The 18,285-nt window shown below is 45.0% G+C and overlaps 1 protein-coding gene across 14 annotated transcripts in view; it reads left to right on the top strand.

Moving 5' to 3' along the window:
- Positions 1 to 18,285, top strand: part of LOC128835124 (polyamine-modulated factor 1-binding protein 1-like) — a 99,865-nt gene that overhangs the window by 4,122 nt on the left and 77,458 nt on the right. For 12 of the 14 annotated variants that reach the window (XM_054024528.1, XM_054024521.1, XM_054024522.1 and 9 more), the window contains exon 2: positions 3,359 to 3,425. The exons of the other annotated variants lie outside the window; for them this stretch is intronic. The gene's annotated coding sequence lies outside the window, so the exon portion shown is untranslated. The remainder of the gene's footprint in view (positions 1 to 3,358; positions 3,426 to 18,285) is intronic. 14 annotated transcript variants of the gene reach the window in all.

Genomic DNA, 18,285 nt, shown 5'->3' with positions numbered 1-18,285 from the left:
GCGGGGACAGCGCGCGGAGCTGCCTCCCCACCGCCAGGGACCGCAGAGATGTGCCAGCAGCCAGTCACTTCCAGGAGCAGTGCGGGGCCAGGCCAGGCAGCTTGAGCTCCCTGGAGATCACTGCCTGTGATTTATTTTTGCAGGGTCCCCCTGGGCTGCAGCCCCAAAAGCCCCTGCCTTAATCCGGCCCTGGGAACTGGCTGTATTTTTAAAGATTGTGTCAATGTATTGAGTAACTGACAGCTTGAGAATTGGAATGGAATGTGTCCGTGCTCCCCCGGGCCAGGAGCGGAGTCACAGTTGGGCTGGGTGCTGAAGCTGGGGCTGAGAGCGGGGCTGGGAGTGGGGGCAGTGTGCCAGTGGCTGGGGGCTGGGGGCCAAGAGTGGGGTCTGGGGTCTGGCAGCCAAGAGCAGGGGCTGGGAGTGGGGGCCGGCGGCTGGGATGGGGGCTGCAGCTGCGGCCGGGGGTGGAGCCGGAGCAGAGCTGAGAGCAGAGTGGGGCTGGGTGTCACTCCCTCTCTGCCCCCCCAATGGGCGCTGGCCTGGGCCTCACTGTGGCCCCCAGGATTTTCCCCACAGTTTGGGGACCACAGTTCTAGAGCTTAGAGCAGGGGATGGAGATCTGGATTCTATTCCTGTTGTTGGTGAGATCCATTTGTGGTGGACCTCTATGCCACTTAAGCCAAAGTATGCATAGAGACTATGCGGGAGACTGAGGGTGGCCCAGCACCACAAACTTTGCCTGTCTAGCCTCAGCACCCAGTGGAAGGGGTCTCTAGTGACCCTTGACAAGCCAGCATGCAAAGCCACAAAGAGGGTGAGCTAGAGAAGGGGTTGCAGGATCCAGTGACTCAACACTAGGGTGGGGTGCATGTCACCCTTAGTAACCTTGGGCAAGTGACTTTATATCTCTGTGCATCATTTTACCCATTTTAAAAACAGGAGTTATAATTGCCCACCACTATACTTTGTGCTTTGAGTTCTTCCGGTGAAAGGCACTATATACTTGAATGCAAAATATTATTTATTATTAGTATAAATGTTGAAGAGTGAGTTGTCATCTGTTCTTTTATTACTTCCTGAACTTTATTTGGGTGTTTCCATCATCAGTGGAATATGGAATAAGAAAACAACAAAATAACAATAAAATAATGACTTATTTCTGCGTATTTAGAATTTCATGCTATCCTTTTTTATAGTTCTTTGAAAAGAATTACAAAATTTATAAAAGAAATGAATGGCGGGCTAAAGGTCGAAAAAATGGATTTGGTATTGATCTAGCCAAGACAGGTATTTGCCTACCTCTTGAGTTTGTCCAACTATTGCCTCTGAAAATATTCTAGAATCCTTCGGCTTGATTCTCCACTGCCTTACACCTTTGTACACCTGTGCAAAGCAAGTGGAACATGTGACCAAATCAGAATTCTCTAGGGACTTACACTAGTGGTAGAATTTTACTCCATCTTTACACAGGTATATATGACTACTTAAGGGGCAAGATCACAGAGAATCAAGCTATTTATCATTTGCCTTAACTTTATGCTTATGCAAGTCATTCCATTTCAAATTGTTTCTTTAAGATGTTCATAACTTTCTCTAACATTTTCCTTTTGTATTAAGGCCCCCAATAAGCATGTGTATCAGTGATTTGCCAAGTTGTGGCCTAAAATTTCTTATGTTTAATCTCAGGTCATATACAAATGTTTAAGTTGCACATTACATAAACTTCCCACCTGCTTCATAGCAGCTGTGTATCCTCCTCCCTATCTATTGATCAGCCACTCAGAATTCTGCAGTTACCCCCTTCCGGCTGTCCAGCCTCAGCTAGATTCCCCCCCTCAGTGACAGTCCTGCAGCTTCTCCTCCCAGCTGCCAAACCTTTTGGGATTTCCCCAGCAAAAGCCCTCTGAATTGTAGATGCCCTGAGGAGTGCTGGTCCCAATACTTCAAGAAAGTGCAAACTTCCATGAGACACTGGTATGTCTAAATGTGTGATGCTTACTTATTCCAAGAGACTTATTAGTAATGTTGAATTGTGGGGCTTGAAATACCCATCTATTTGGATTTATTTTTCTCTATGGGCATGACTAACTTCACACCTTTTAAAAATCTTAGTGGACTCTGCTAACTTTACCTCAAGCTGTTACAAAATTAAATTGCCTTTTTATATTATAACAACGATGGGACAGATTTTCAAAGATTTAGACACTGACAGATACAAATAGGCACCTAGTGGGATTTTCAAATGTGCCTAAGCAGGACTGTGTCTCACTCCCATTGAAAACAGGCACTTAACCTGTTTAGGTGCTTTTGAAAATCCCACTAGGCACCTATCTGCATTTTTAAAATCTGGCCCGAGGTGCTGTGTGATTTGTTGTTTTTAACAATTCAATAAAAGCATGCTAACTTTTTAATTAATGAAAAGGAAAAATGACATAAGGATGAGGCCAAACTATAAAAAATAGAATAGCAAAAGATTGAGAAGATAACACAAAATTCATATACCTTGTACCCTGTAAAATATGTTTTCTTGATACAGGTAGATATCACAGCAGAGTGGAGCAACTGCTACAACACAGGACTGGTAGTCCATTAGAACTGGGTTTTACTCCTAGCTGTGCTACTGACTTGCTGTGTCTTTGGGCAAGGTGTTTAATGTCTCTGTGCCTCAGTTTCCCCTTCCACAAGATGGAATAATAATACCTACTCTCCTTTGCAAAGTGCTTTGAGAGCTATGCCTGAAAAAGTGCCCATATAACTGCAAAAATTAGCATATCACACGTGAGTTACATAATCAATTATTGCACTTGCTTAGGTTGACTGAATTTTGTTGTTATAAACAAAACAAAGTGGCATACCTCAGTGGGTATGTTGTAGTTTGATGAGTGCCATCTACAGACAATGATTTCCCGGTGATGCACTTAATAGATTGACCCTCTAAAAGCAAAGGACAGTATTGCTCTGGACACTGGTAGGTCTCTGTATACTCTTCTCAGCAGACCCATATGGCTGATAGGACATCCCCATAACAATGAAACATGATAACATTTACCTGGCATCTGATTCAAAGTCTATTCCCAGGACTCTCTAGTCATCCTAATTCTTATAAGGCCTGATCCAAAGCCCGTTGAAGTAAATAGGACTATTGACTTCAGTGGTTTTAGGATGAGGTTCCTAGTGAGTTTAGGGCTATGAGTCTGCTTTCCAAACTTTTCACTCTCTTTCTAAACAATGGTGATAGTTTAACGACACTCACTTTTGGTTTTGTTGTGCAAATATGATTTTTTCTTAGTCTCAGGCTGCATGGCAGGCAATATAATTTGTCCTAGTTTAATGTGGGGTATTACATTTTTTATAGAACTCTGGATGTGGCCTTCTGGATAGCACCAACATTTCTTAAGAAAAAAGGCACTGAAGCAAACAAGGTAATTTTATATGTTATTGCACATCCTGCTGGGTTGTAGCTAAATGCCATCTGCTGAAAGGTTGCAATCACTATAGAGGAACACTATTCTCCGATTATAAAATGGTGCATTATGAAAAGCATTTTTTATTATAGTGAGTCACACAAAACTACATTTCAGGTGAATTAAAGTAGTTGAAATAATAATGGGTATGTGGCTCCTCTGCGTGCTAAGAGTATAGTAGATTTACTTTTTATTTTAGTTTTTTGGAATGGAGGCAGAATAGTCTAGTGTTTAGAGCACCCAACTGGGAGTCAGGAATTCTGAAGTCTCTTTCTTGCTCTGCCACTGATTAGCAGTGTGAACATGTACAAGTCACTGTGACACAAATTTTCAGAAGTGTCCTGTAATTTTGATTGTCCAACCTTGAACGCTCAGAGTTTGTGTTTTAGAGATGCTGAGTACTTGCAGTGCCAGTGGCTTAAACTGGGGCTGTATATTTTTAGCACCTATAAAAATCAGACCCTGGATGTCTAAAGCTAGTCACCTCAAAAATGAGACATGCAAAATTGAAAATTGCTTTTGAAAATTTTGGCATTAACATTTTGATGCCTTATTATTATCTCCTTGTGAGGCTCCATTGATTAATGTTTGTAAATGCCTTGAAAACCTTGGCTATAAAATGCTGTATAAGTGAAACATTTTGTTATTTTAGTACTACTATTAATAATAAACAAAGACTACTGTATGTTTAACTTGCATGGGTAATTTTAAACTTCTGCTATAGGCAGTTATGAAAGAAAATACCATTTAAACTGCATGTATAATCAAGTTAAACAGTTTTAATAATATGCACATCATATTCATATTCCATATTTATTTTTTATTTTGGACTCTTACATTTTCATAGGGTAGTTAATTCAATTCTGTTGATAGCTCTTGTATTACTGTGTTAATTCTACAAGCTTTTTATTATGGTCATCAGAATTGTCAATAGATTTCAGAGCACAATAATTTTAACCATGTGCTTCTATGGTACCAATGTTGTAAACAATCTTTGATCAGTGAAGTTTTCACAGTGAACCAGAATTTTAGATCTCATTATAAAACAACGCAATTATGTGCTGAACAAGAATCAAACCCCTGGAAAAGCATCTGAAAAAAATGAAAGGCCTGAAATGCTGATCTCATTGATCTCTCTTTTTAACTGAAATAAAAAGAGATTACCTTTGATTACAGCTAATTCTGTTTATATTAGAAGGGAACAAAGACATATAGTGCCAGATCCTGAACTTGTGTAAATTGCTGTAGCATAGTTGAAGTCATTGGGCTGTGACAATTTATGTCTGCTGAGGATCTGTCCCATACATTTTACTACATAGGGATGTTCACTTTGTCCTTTAAATTACTTAAAAAAATCGTAGTGCCCTAATACTTGTTCTTAGAGCTTTTGCTTAAACAGTAGATGTAGCTTTACTTCCTCTCACAACTGATATTTAACCAGACATTTATTTCACATGCAGTAATACTTTTCAGTATTAATATTGAGAAATGAGTAAGATTGTATGGTCTTTGGGGGCAAGGACTCTTCCTGTAAGGTGCCTTGCAGGCTTTTGAGCTATAAAATTAATGAGTGATAATCATTTTATAATGGCTGCTTCCCTGCCCAGAAGTTTACTTTAGATTGATGACAACAGCAAGGGATGACAACAAAGAGAGATGACTGGGAAGGGCAGGACAAGGGGACAAGGACAGTAGGATTGTGTGCTTCCTTAGGATGCTAGTGCATACATGTGTCTTAATAATTAAGATATATGATAATGAATTCTCTTTCTAGAAATAATTAACATGAATTAAATGTAAGAGTGCAGAAAATAGACATAGAAACAGTCATACTGAATCACATTTCTGGTCCAACTAGTCTAGTGTCCTCTCTGTGATTGTGGCCAGCACTGTAGATCTGGGCCAGATCTTGACCCTTGTTAAGACTGCTTTGTGCTCCCTAGCATTGTGCTAAGCATCAAACAGCTGGTCCTCAGGATCAGGGCCTTTGTGTTTTGTTCATGCAAATGCCTCAAACAGAAACTGTTTGTGAATATGATGTTTTTACTACAGAAACAAACGTGTGGAGTTTGGAAACTGATGTGTCAGCCTAAGTTAAGTGAAATGTGATTAGTGAGAAATGCTGTATATTGTGTGCACACTTGTTGCTAAAGCTTAAACAGGACTCGATCTTGCAAGGTGCAGAAGCACTCTGTCTCCAGTCCAGCAACACATTTAGATGTGCTCAGCACATTGTGGGTTTGAATGCTTGGTGAACAAGAATTCATTACAGCTGGACATTTTTGAAGAAGACCCAGGGTGAAATCCTGGCCCCATTGAAGTCAATGGAAGTTTTGCCATTGACCTCAGTGGGGCTAGGATTTCACTCCAGATATTCAAAGTTTTTGTTAAAAACTTTCTGGGCTAAATTCTGCCCTCAATTACACCTGCCAAACCCTACTGAAGTACCAGAGGGTAGAATTTGTCCATATGGCTTTAATTCAGTACTAGTGTCATATAGGTCTGTTTTCATTTTTTTTCAAATTCTGGATGATTCAATGGAATATCTACGTGCCATGGAGAAGGAATTGGAACATCACTGAAATAGTTTAACATAAAACTATATTACAGTGACAGGAGAATGTAGGTTTTAAAAATACTTACTGACTGTGTCGGTAGTTTGAGATCACCTATAATATGCAGTTCATTTCAGTTTGGCTTAATACCTTCCAGAGAAAACCTCATAGCACTGAGTATGGTGCAAGGAAAAATAACTTGATTCCTGGACTAAAACTAGAAAGAGTTAAATAACTGGAAAACTGGGGAAACCAAATTGCATAATTAGGTAATATGTAGAATTTGTTACAAATATACACAGTATCAATCAAATAAATTATGTCTGATTTATCGGAAATAGCAACAAAGAGTCATATCGTACGGTGAAATAAACAGACCTAAGGATGCGTGTCCAGCCTTTCAGTATGGTGTGATAAATGTGAGATGGCCCCATTTTGAAAGGTTGTAACTTGTAATAAGAAGAGATTTCAGTTATTAAAGAAAAAATCATAAGGGAAAAACAGTAATGAAAGCTTTTATATCTGATTCTTGAATCTGTAATGATTTGTTTTTAGCGTATTGCCAATGTCCCACCAATGTTGGAAAACCTGGTATTTTTTCCTTCCCAACTTCTTCTACCGCATATTTAGAAAATACTGCACTGTTATCTGAAAACCTGATTCAAATTGTTCTTCTTTAAAACTAGAAACCTTCCATATTTCTGTAGGTGGCTATTTTACTTTCCTTATGTTTTTTCTTCTCTTTAACCAAGAGATGTCTTCTCGGCTTATTTGTTTTCTTCAAGCTCTTTGTTGCCAAATTTTGTATGCTTTTCCATATGCAAAGAACAACCATATACATTCAGTATGAATGGCCTTTATTTTATATTTAATATTACAAGAACAACAATACAACCACAAAAGTAAGATCACCATGAGAGAGTGCACGAAGTACTCCTCCGTAAGGCCTTGTTTTTGGAACTAGTGGGAAAACACTGATGTAAGTACCTACAGTGCCGTGTCTCCATTCAAGCGATGCTGTTTGAAGTTCAGGTCAAGTACAGTTCTGTCCCATGACCACCCTGGTGCTGCATTATACCTTTGCAGTTGCACTGGCATTTGGGTACCTCTCCCTAAGTTCCCAAAAATAGCTTCCTGAAGCTGTGGCTTTTGAGAGAGCTTGGAAAGCTTCAGGGAGACCTGGGGAATTGTAGGAAATGAGGTCATATTCCTGTAAGTCTCCTGGTGCTGGTGCTGTTGACTAGTGCTTTTATCAGAATGGTGGCCAGGATGACCAGAAAAAAGGTTTCTGCTGGAGCTTCTATAAAGCAGTGAGCAAACCACTGAGGCAGCTAAGCAGAGGCAGTGGAGGATGTTCTGGCAGTACTTGCTGAGAGCCAGAGATCAGTTCGCTGATGCAATCATGATGCAATAGTTGTGCTTTCATCACAATCCTAGGAGATGGCTCTCTGCTGTGATTGCAGATCAACTTCACAGGGTCTCATGTCACTTTTGTACCTGGACTATGCTCATAGACAGGTGGAACAAAACTATTCTCAAGCAGCATTGGCCACATAACTTTGAGATGAAAAAAGAGGCTCTTCTTTGCTTTGGCAGTGCAGTGAGCGTCATGCCATGAGGATGAGGACTCTTCTCACCATAAAAAAGAGAGTGCTGGTCTCCCTGTGGAAGGTGGCTGACGACCTTAGTTACCAGTCAGATGGGCCAATTTGAGGCTTGGAAGTCATTGGGGGTGTACCGGTGGTGGAGGTTTGCAGGTCAATAAATAATGTGCTTCAGGAATGTGTGATCAAGGTGGCCAATGTGCTGCAGGAATGTGTGATCAAGGTGGCCAATATGCCAAAGTTCACTGAGGGATTTAAACAAATGGGAGTTCCTCATCCGTGCAGCAGCCATTGATGGAACTCGTGTGCCAATGAACAGTTGGCTCCTAAACACAAAATGTCGGCTGCCTCTACAGCTGGGGGGAGGTGAATATCACTCCATTTAAAGATGCAGTACACAGAAAATAAGTTATAACTGGCACATGCTACATATACCACAAAAATAATTAACCTTCATAGAAGGAATAGCCTCATTCCCATTGTTTATTTTTATGTTCTTAAGTAGGAGAAACGTCCTGCACTCTACTCTACTTTTTGTGTCCTACTTAACAGAAAAATCTAGTTGCATATGTATAACCCTCTACAAAACACATAAATCCTCAGTCTGGCTTTGTTGGGATTTGAAATAGGTTCAACAGGATCAACCAACTACCACATTAATGTGCTGAGTCTGTTCTCTGGCAGCTACAAATGAATTTGATAACATGAAAAATTCCTGTGTGGAAAAATGGAAAGCTGATCTCCAAATAAAATCCTCTCTGGGATAAGAAATCCCCTTGCACTATGAATATTATTCAACATCAGACAAGGGCAAAGGACCAACTAAAACACTCAGTAATACATTTCTCAACCTGAAAACTTGTTTCCTGAGATTACATTTTAGCACAAACACAAGCTGACTCCTGCAGTCTTCACACAGCCAAAACTCCCAATAGGAGTTGCATGCATGTAAAGGGTGCATGATAGTCCTATTTGTGGTACTAAATCTGTATTTTTAGATAACATTTTCCATTACAAAATTAAATTATGATAATTTTTTCCAGGCGTGGGAATTTGTTTATAATAGGCCAAATCCTGCTGTTTATATGTAAAGATGACCCAATTTTAATGAGAATTTTGCTTGAGTAAGGACTGCAGGTGAAATTGACAGCTCTAAGTCTCGAGTGGGACTTAAGTGGGGCATACAGCTTTTACTGGCCCTTTCCAGAGGGCTGAGTTTCACACTGTATAATTTGGACCAGTATAATCAGTCTTTTGAATATCTGAGATGAACCCAACACATTTTCTAACGTTCCTGGGATAAAATAATTTCTGTTCTGATATGCTGAAAACACTGGGCTAGATTCACAGGCTGCTTATGCCAGTGTAAATGGTGGTAGAATTCCCTTGGGATGGAAACTTCACCAGGGGACTGAGTTTCATTGGTTTTGCTGTAATGCAACTCTTGGGGCATGGCATAGCAGCAGGGACTGATACAACACAAAAAGCGGATGGCATTGCCAGGAAAGGGATACATAGCATGCCAGGAGAGTCAGCTAATGCAGCAGCTTTCTAGAGAAGATGTCAGCAGTAAAGTGTCTATGAGGGACCAGTGCACAATGAAATTGTTACCCTGGCAGAAACCTGACAGAGGGTAGAGGTAGAAACATTAATTTCCTTCTAAAGAAGGTTGAACATCATTCAGGTATAATGGGGTTAGCTGGCACAGGCAAGTGTAATTACATCTTCCTTTGCCAGCTTAGCCAAATTTGTCTATAGTGGGTATTTACTATAGTTGCAGGATGCAATAGGAATAGCTCACTAGGGAAGTTTCCTAAGTCCAATGTAAGTAAAGTTTAAGTTTTCTCTTTGTCATACAATCAGAAACACTATGTAAGAGGATACTTGCACCATCTGTATCTCCTGTAATTATCCTGAACCCAACACTAGATTTTGTGCCCCTATTTTTAAAAGACATACTGCTAAATAGATTTAAAGAATGTTGCCTTTAGAACAATAAGTGAGCAGCACCATAGCACTAGTGGAACACCAGGCGCTTGGCAGGTCTGTGTCAGCTGAGAGAAATAGCAAAAGCAGTAGGATAAGAACAGACTAATTTATTCTACTCCTTTATGTGCAGCATACTGACTTGCAAATTCCACAGTGTCAGGAGAAAAGTATGTTTTAAAGTCTGTTTCATGTGCTATAAATTACCTGAGGGAGAATCTGAATCTTTAAAGGGAATTTAGATAATTTCTCTTATTTAAAAAAAATGCAGTATAGTAAAAACCATATTCTTAAATGTTCATGCTAATTTTATATATAAAAATAGACATTAAGCTATGGATATCATAACTAGACTTCTGCATTCCGATTGCTAGCCTTTTGGTCAGTTTATAGAACTTGGCAGTCTGCAGGCAAAGAGGAGCCAAACATTTTGTTATGGCTTTGGGAAAGGGTGAGAAAGTAAAGAAGAGAAGAAGAAGATTTATGAAGTCTTTGTTGAGATGTATGATGATTAGACTGATCTTACAAACCTCAAGGCTGGATTCTGGGATCTGGCAGAGCTATGCTCAGTACCAACATAGGACTGGAGGGGGAAGGTGTGAAAAGTTGGCTCTCAGACACCTTTCTGCTCTTCCAATCCTGGGACTGGCATTGAGACTGTTTCAATCTATGCTGTAATTTAGCAGAGCCTGAGGGCAGCCAATAGTAACAGTTCCACACCCCTGACAGATCCTCAATGCCAGAGAGCCAGATGGCACTGGCTATGCTAATTTTATGCTTGCTGGACATTCCCCTACACCAGAAGAGTCTCCAGTTGCCACATTAGGGCAACTTTGCAGCTACTTTGCACTGTCTGAGCAGTAGAGCAAAAAACATCTGGAAGAGGGGCTGAGGACCTGACCCAACTTGTTTGCATAGTGAAGGGACTTGAAATTCCTGAATTTTTTTCGTTGTTTTGTTTTGAAAGATCCATCTTTAGTATGCGTATGCTTCAGGCTTGTCTATGCACAGACTTGCAGTGAATTAATTTAGCCGTTTAGTTACACTGGTGCAAAATTGGGTGGACACACAAATCTGTTTAAAACTAGTTATATCCGTTTAGCTTGCACCTGTAAATTGTAATTCAGATTTAAATCGCTTAAAGTATTGACACACAAAACTGCACCAATTTAACTAAATTTGTTTAAAATCCCACCAGTCAACTGTGTATTTAGACCAGCAAAGTAGGAATCAAGGTATCTTTATTAATAACTGGGGCATTTTTACATAGATAAGTAACAATACACAGTGTGTTAGTTCTTCTTTGAGTGCTTGCTCATGTCCATTCCAGGATAGGTGTGCGCACGCTGCATGCACAGTTGCTGGAGATTTTTCCCTCAGTGGTATCTGTAGGACTGGCTCTAGCGCCCTCTGGAGCCATGTGCATATGTGCCAGTATCGGGGGGTCAAGAGGCCCCAGACCCTCTTAGTTCCTTCTTACTGCCCGACCGTGCTGGTTGTGAGGACGATGGTTCTTGCTGTGGCAAGGTTTCTTTCTCAGTGGTTGGACTTTCTCTGTTCATATTCAGTATAGTTTCCAGAGTTACTGTATATAGTAGTGTTAATGATTATCCCTGTCATCAAGGGACTTTTTGCCCCAGGAATTGGGCATGCCCTGGGCTTCAAGCCGTGTGCCTCTTGTGGCAAGCTGATACCAGTTAGTGACCCACACACTAGCTGTCTAAAGTGTCTGGGGGGAGTCTCACATTAAAGAGAAGTGCTAGATCTGCAGGGACTTCAAACCCCATACCAGAAAGGACAGGGATATTCGGCTGAAACAGGGGTCCCCAACGCGGTGCCCACGGGTGCCATGGCGCCCGCCGGGGTATCCATGTGCGCCCACCTACTGGCCGCCGGAAAAGCAGTCGTTGAAATGCCACCGAGAAGCAGTAACATCAAGAAGCGCTACCGCCGAAATGCCGCCGAATTTCAGCGGCATTTTGGCGGCGACGCCTCTTGATGACGCTGCTTCACGGCGGCATTTCGGCGGCGACGCTTCTTGACAATGCTGCTTCACGAATTTTGGTGGCATTTTGGCGGCGACGCCTCTTAATGTTGCCGCTTCACGGTGGCATTTCGGCAGCTGCTTGTCTGGCGGCCACGGTCCTCGGCGGCTAGTCATCCAGCGCCCGCCCCATGGAAAAGGTTGGGTCCACTGGGCTGAAACCATTCTTATGGAGGTGGCCATCAGACCAGTCTTAGAGCTGAGCCACTCCGAATTGGTGCTGAGAACTTGGCATCCATTTGGAGCATTCCCCTGGCACCGTGTTCTTCCTGGCACTGTTCTCCATCTCCAATGCCGAACAAGAAACATAAGAAACAGTGCACTGACAGAGGATGTTCTCCAGTGATGAAGAGAGACAAGTGGGGAGGGACTGGTGTAGTGAGACCCATGTCGGGCCACTTGTCCTCCCCAGAGCCACTGATGGTGCTGCAGACTCTTTCTAGAGCGCCGACTGTGGTACGGGACCCACCACCAACTCCTGGGAGCAGCTGTGGGGCCAGACATTTGCTGACTCCCTCAATACTGGAGGCCTTTTAGGTGGCAAAGGACCTACTGTCCCTCCTGATCTTGCTGACCCCTCAAGGACTCCCGCTGGCTAGGAAGGGGTCAAAAGGGAACAAGGTCCGGCAAGCTCCATCCCGGTAGCGACCATGGCGGCACCATCCAGAGGCAATCCCTCCAGGCTAGCAATGCATTGGTCACCATCTTGACACTGGTTCCCAATCTCTCAGTAACGCCTGGTGGCAGAAGTGGGTACTGCATGATCATGGTCTCCAAGGGAAGAATCTTCTTTGGAGTCCGAGGGGAAATCCTTCACTCCGTCAAAGACCTACCTGAACCCAGCCTCCGGGGCTCTGAACTTTGATACTGGCCTTCTCACCATTGCCTGACCACTGGGCCACTAGCCGATGCAGTGGCAATACTGGAACCCTTGGGGGTTTCTCCCGGTACCGGGGGCTCCCCTCCCACCGCTCATACTCAGTGGTATCAGGAAGGTGGATTACTGCCTCTTCCCATCTGGCACTGGACTCCAACTTCAGCTGACATCCAGGAGTTGGTCACAATGGACGTAGTGATAGCAGAGAAGAGGAGGGAGCCCCTCCTCCATCACTGGCCCCCTCCTTCTGGATGAGGCAGTTGCAGGCCCTAGTACCCTACTTCCTCAAGACGACTTCAGGGCCTACCAGGACCTCCTGAAAAGGGTCACGGCAAACTTGGGTTTGGAGGCTGCTGCCCCCTCCAGAGTGGCCTTACCTATAAACAAAGCAATGTTGGAACACGTTAAGACACTGTGGCAGACCCCTTCTTTTCTACCTCCCACCTCAAAGAGGGCAGAGAAGAAATACTATGTCCCAGCAAGCGGGTTTGACTACCTTTACTCGCACCCCCAGGGATCCTGGGTAGTGTGTGTGGCAAATGAGCTGGAGAGACAGGGACAGTCGAGTGCTACCCCAAAAATAAAGAAGCTAAGAGATTGGACCTTTTTGGTTCAAAAGTTTATTTGACGGGCAGTCTCCAACTATGTATCTCCAGCCAACAGGCTTTCCTGGGGGAGATATGATTTTGATCTGTGGGACTTGCTGTCCAAATTTAAAGTCTCCCTCCCACAGGAATTGAGGCAGGAATTTGCGGACATCTTAGGGATTGCAAGACTGTGGCCTGGACCTCCCTTCAGGTGGCTCTGGACACGGCCAACTCAGCAGCCAGGATCATGGCATCAGCAGTCACCATGAGGTGCTGTTCATGGCTTCAATCATCTGGCCTTCCTCATGAGGTTCAACAGTACATCCAGGACCTTCCCTTTGAAGGCTCCTTACTGTTTTCTGAGCAGACGGACTTGAAGGACTCGAGGGCCACCCTTCGTTCCTTAGGCCTTTACACGCTGCCAGCCTCCAAGAAGCACTTCAGATCCCAGCAGCCTCCCAGGTTTGTGGCAACCTCCCAGGCAGGAGCCCTACAAAAGAAAGGGGAATGGTTACAAATGACAACAACCCCTCTCTTCTACCTCAGTCTCCCAGTTGGGCTTTCATAGATATTTCAGTGGGGCCATGCAGGCCTTTTGAAGGTATGCCTGAAGGCATTATACCAATCTCAGCTCCGGATCCATCCCCTGTTTTGTTTTTGGACCAACTATTTGCCTTCAGTCCAGTGTGGTCATATATATAATATTGGACCGTTGGGTCCTGGGTACATTAACAGTCGGTTACGCCCTTCAGTTCTCATCCACACCTCCCTCCCACCCCACTCTTCCATCCCTCTTCAGAGACCCTTCTCATGATACTGCTGAGGGCATTCTGCACCAAAAAATTAAAAAATCTGCACACAATATTTTAAAATTTGGCAAATTTTATTTGTCAAATAAATGTGGAGACAGAGGTGGAAGATCACTGTGCAACTCCCCCCCCGGACACGGACTCAGTGGTGAAACTGCACCCAACCCTGATACAGTGCAAGGACTGGGCCTGCCGTAGAAACACCCCAGGGCCCTGTTCCTCCGTGCCAGGTGAACCAGGTGTGGGCAGGCTGGCTCAGCAATGCAGGATCCAAGTGTTGATGGGCTTTGTGTGGGGGGATCCAGGTGTGGGTTGAGAGGGCTCTGTATGGGGCAATCTGGTTGTGGGCGGCTCAGTGGGGGATCTGGGTGTGGGGAGGATCTGGATGCACAGGGGCTTGTTGGGGGGTTCTGGGTGCAATGGTAATGGAACTCTGTAGGAGTGTCCAGGTGAAGGTGGTTGGGACTCAGCGCAGGGCGGGAGGAGTCTGGATGTAGGAGGGGAAAGAGCTTGGCAGGGGGGTCTGGGTGTGGTGGGCTCAGTGGGGGGTTCTAGATGCTGGGCGAGTGGGGCTGCATGGGGTGGGGATCCATGTGTAGCTGGCTGGGGCTCAGTAGGGTGGGGATCCAGGTGTGGGTGGCTTGTTGGGATGGTCCACATGCAGGGAGAGTGGGGCTCGTCAGAGGGGGTTCTGTGTGTGTGTGGGGGGGGGGTGAGGCTTGGCGGGAGGGTCTGGGAATGAGGGGGTCTGGATATACGGGGGTTGGGTGGATGGGGGAGCAGCTCCCTGTACAGCGATCTCTCCCCCTGCAGCTGAGGAGCGATGGGTGCAGGAAGCATGGGGGGCGGGGTTGGGGAGGGAAGAATTTGCAGAGCTTCCTACAGCCTGGGGAGAAATCTGGGGGTGGGTCTGACACAGCCCCAGATGCCGTGCATGGGGGAGGAAGTCCCGTCCTCCCCAGTCCAACCAGGACTAGCAGCTGAGCCTGGTGCAGGGTAGGAGCTGGCAGCCAGGTCTTCTCCAGTCCTGCCCCTGCCCCACAGTGATTTACCTCTCTACTGGCTATCCTGGACACCCAAAACATACTGCTGGGGAGGGTCGTATGACCGCTCTTGTGGCTTACCTTTGCTTCCCCATCAGAAAGTTATTTTTTTCTGCGGGGAAGCAAAAAAATCTGCGGGGGACATAAATTCTGTGCATGCACAGTGGCGCAGAATTCCCCCAGGAGTATCATGAGCAGCCTCTCGTCCAGGAGGTGCAAGCCCTCTTACATGTGGGGGCTGTGGAGGAGGTTTCTCGAGACTTGAGAGAGAAGGGGTTTTACTCCCGATATTTCCTAATCCTGAAGGCCAAAGGAAGTCTGTGGCCCATCCTGGACCTGTGTCGCCTCAAGGAATATCTCAAGAAACTGAGGTTCCGCATAGTCTCTCCGGCCTCCATCATTCCCTCCCTGGATCCAGGAGATTGGTATGCCACCCTTGACTTAAAGGACATTTATTTCCACAGCTCTATCTTCTGTGGTCACAGGAGATTCCTCAGGTTTGTAGTGGGTCAATGCCACTACCAATTCACCACTCTCTCCTTCGGCCTATTGGCAGCCCCACGGATCTTCATGAAGTGTATGGCGGTGGTAGCAGCCTTCCTCGGGCGTTGAGGCGTGCAAGTCTACCCGTACCTCGACGACTTGCTGATCAAAGGTCGGTTGCAGGCTCAAGTGCGGCACAACATCAGCACAGTATGGGCCACCTTCCAGGTGCTGGGTGTGTTGATAAACGAGCAAAATTCAACTCTGGTCCTGGTTCAGAGAATAGGGCAATGCTCTCTTCGATCCAGGCTAATGCCTACCAGAAGCCCATTTCCAAGGTATGTCAGACCTGGTTTCCAGGGTCACAATTCACCCACTAATAACTGCTTGGATCTGCCTCAAACTGTTGGATGGTACATGATGGCATGTACCTACCTGCTGTAGTATGCAAGGCTATGTCTCAGACCTCTCCAGATGTGGCTGGCATCAGTCTATTTCCTAAGCAGAAAGAAACTGGTCTTGATTCTTATGATTACACCTCTGGTCCTCACTTCGCTGACTTGGTGGATAGATCTGGGTTCCGTATTGAAATGGGTAACCTTTCCTGCACCTCATCCTTAGTCTCAGATGCATCAGACCAGAGTGGGGAGCCCATCTCAGCAGTCTCAGGACTCAGGGCCTCTGGTCCCAGGAAGAACTCTCCCTGCATATAAACATCATGGAACTCAGGGCAGTATGCTTGGCTTGCCAGGTGTTCCTTCCCCAGATCTCAGGCAAAGTAGTACAAGTCTTGATGGACTACACTGCATAAATGTTTTACATCAACAAGCAGAGAGCGGCTCAATCTTCAGCCCTGTGCCAGGAGGCCCCCCAGCTGTGGGACTTTTGCATGAAACATGCTGTTCACCTCGAGGCGTCACATCTCCCGGGAGCCTAAAACGCACTGGCAGATCACCTCAGTAGATCCTTTCCCTCTCACCACAAGTGGTCTCTTCACCTGGAGGTCGTCAGTGTCATCTTCCAGAAGTGGGGGCCTCCCCAGGTGTACCTGTTCGCCAGTAGACAGAACAGGAAATGGCATCAGTTCTGTTTGCTGTGCGGGCACAGCATGGGCTCTCTCTTCGATGCCTTACTGCTCTCGTGGGTAGACCACCTACTATACACCTTCCCACTGATCCCCGGGTTCACAAGGTCCTCCTAAAAATCAAATGGGACAAGGCAAAGGTTATCCTGATAGTCCAGCATTGGTTTGGTATGCTTCTGGACCTCTCAGTGGCAGCTCCATTCGCGCTCCCACCCTGCCCGGACTTGAGTTCATAAGACCACGACCAGTAGCTTCACCCGAACCTTCCTTCTCTGCACCTGACAACATGGTGGTTGTGTGGCTGATCCCTGAAAAGCAGGCCTGCTCAGAGCAGGTTTGACAAATCTTGATAGATTGCAGAAAGCCTTCCACCAGGGCTACCTACCTGCCAAGTGGAAATGTTTTATTTGTTTGGCCTCAGAATGGAATCTCTCTCCAGCCCGGTCTTCTCTGCAGTCTATCTTGGATTGTCTGCTCTACCTGGACTACCTAAAACATCAAGGTCTGGCTCGCTCTCTATTAAGGTTCACTTGGCAGCCATTTCAGCCTTCCACCCTCCAGTGAATGGCAGATTGGTGTTCTCCCATGAGATGATAGTCAGGTTTCTGAAGGGGCTGGAAAGATTCTACCCTCAGGTTCATGGTCCGATCCCCTCATGGGATTTAAACCTGGTCCTGTTGAGGCTCACAAGGCCTCCCCTTTGTGCTGTTAGCATCGTGCCCCATACTGCTTTTCTCTTGGAAGGTCTCCTTTCTGGTGGCAATCACCTTGCCCAGAAGGGTATCAAAGCCCTGCGATCAAAGCCCTTATGTCAGAACCCCCTTATATGCTGTTCTTCAAGGACAAGGTCCAGCTGCGCCCTCATTCGGCCTTCCTAGCAAAGGAGGTGTTGCAGTTCCACAGAAACCAGGACATTTTTCTTCCCGTTCTTTCCAAAACCTCACAAGACCACTGAAGAACATTGGCTTCATATGTTAGGTGGGCTCTCACCTTCTATATTGAGAGAACTAAGCCCTTCTGCAAGTCCACACAACTCTGTGTAGTAATAGTGGAAAGGTTGAGAGGGCTACTGGTGTCATCCCAAAGAATCTCATCCTGGATAACTGCCTGTATCCGAGTTTACTACGAACAGGTGAAGGTTCTGGCTCCAGCCATCGTGACCACTCATTCCATGAGAGCCCAGGCTTTGTCAGTAGCGTTCCTTGCACAGATACCAATCCAGGATATCTACAGAGCTGCAACATGGTTGTTGATTTATACCTTCACATCTGACTGCCCCTTATCAGTGTTATAGAGGGCGAACAATTTATGAGTTTACCTTGCATAAGCTTTACACAGGGTAAAATGGATTTATTTGGGTTTAAACCCCCATTGGGAGTTGGGCATCTGGGTGTTAAAGACAAGAACACTTTTGTTAGCTGCTTTCAGGTAAACCTGCAGCTTTTGGGGCAAGTAATTCAGACCCTGGGTCTTTGTTGGAGCAGACGGGAATGTCTGGCTCAGCAAGACAGGGTGCTGGGTTCCTGAACTGGCAGGGAAAGCAAAAGCAGAGGTAGTTTTTGCACATCGGATGGCAGCTCCCAAGGGGGGTTTTGTGATCTAACCTGTCACACCTCCCTTTTGTAATTCTTTTGTCTGCTAACAAAAAGATAAGTAACATATAAGCTACCTGTGGTAAATACTTCAATTTAAAATACTTGAATAGATTATTTAAGTAAGGTTAGATGCTTCTTTGTAGAGCTTTTT

The sequence above is a fragment of the Malaclemys terrapin genome, chromosome 3 (genome assembly GCF_027887155.1).
Source record: "Malaclemys terrapin pileata isolate rMalTer1 chromosome 3, rMalTer1.hap1, whole genome shotgun sequence".
Classification (NCBI taxonomy): Eukaryota; Metazoa; Chordata; order Testudines; family Emydidae; genus Malaclemys; species Malaclemys terrapin.
Note: the sequence above shows the minus strand (reverse complement) of the source record. Positions and strands in the feature narration are given on the sequence as shown.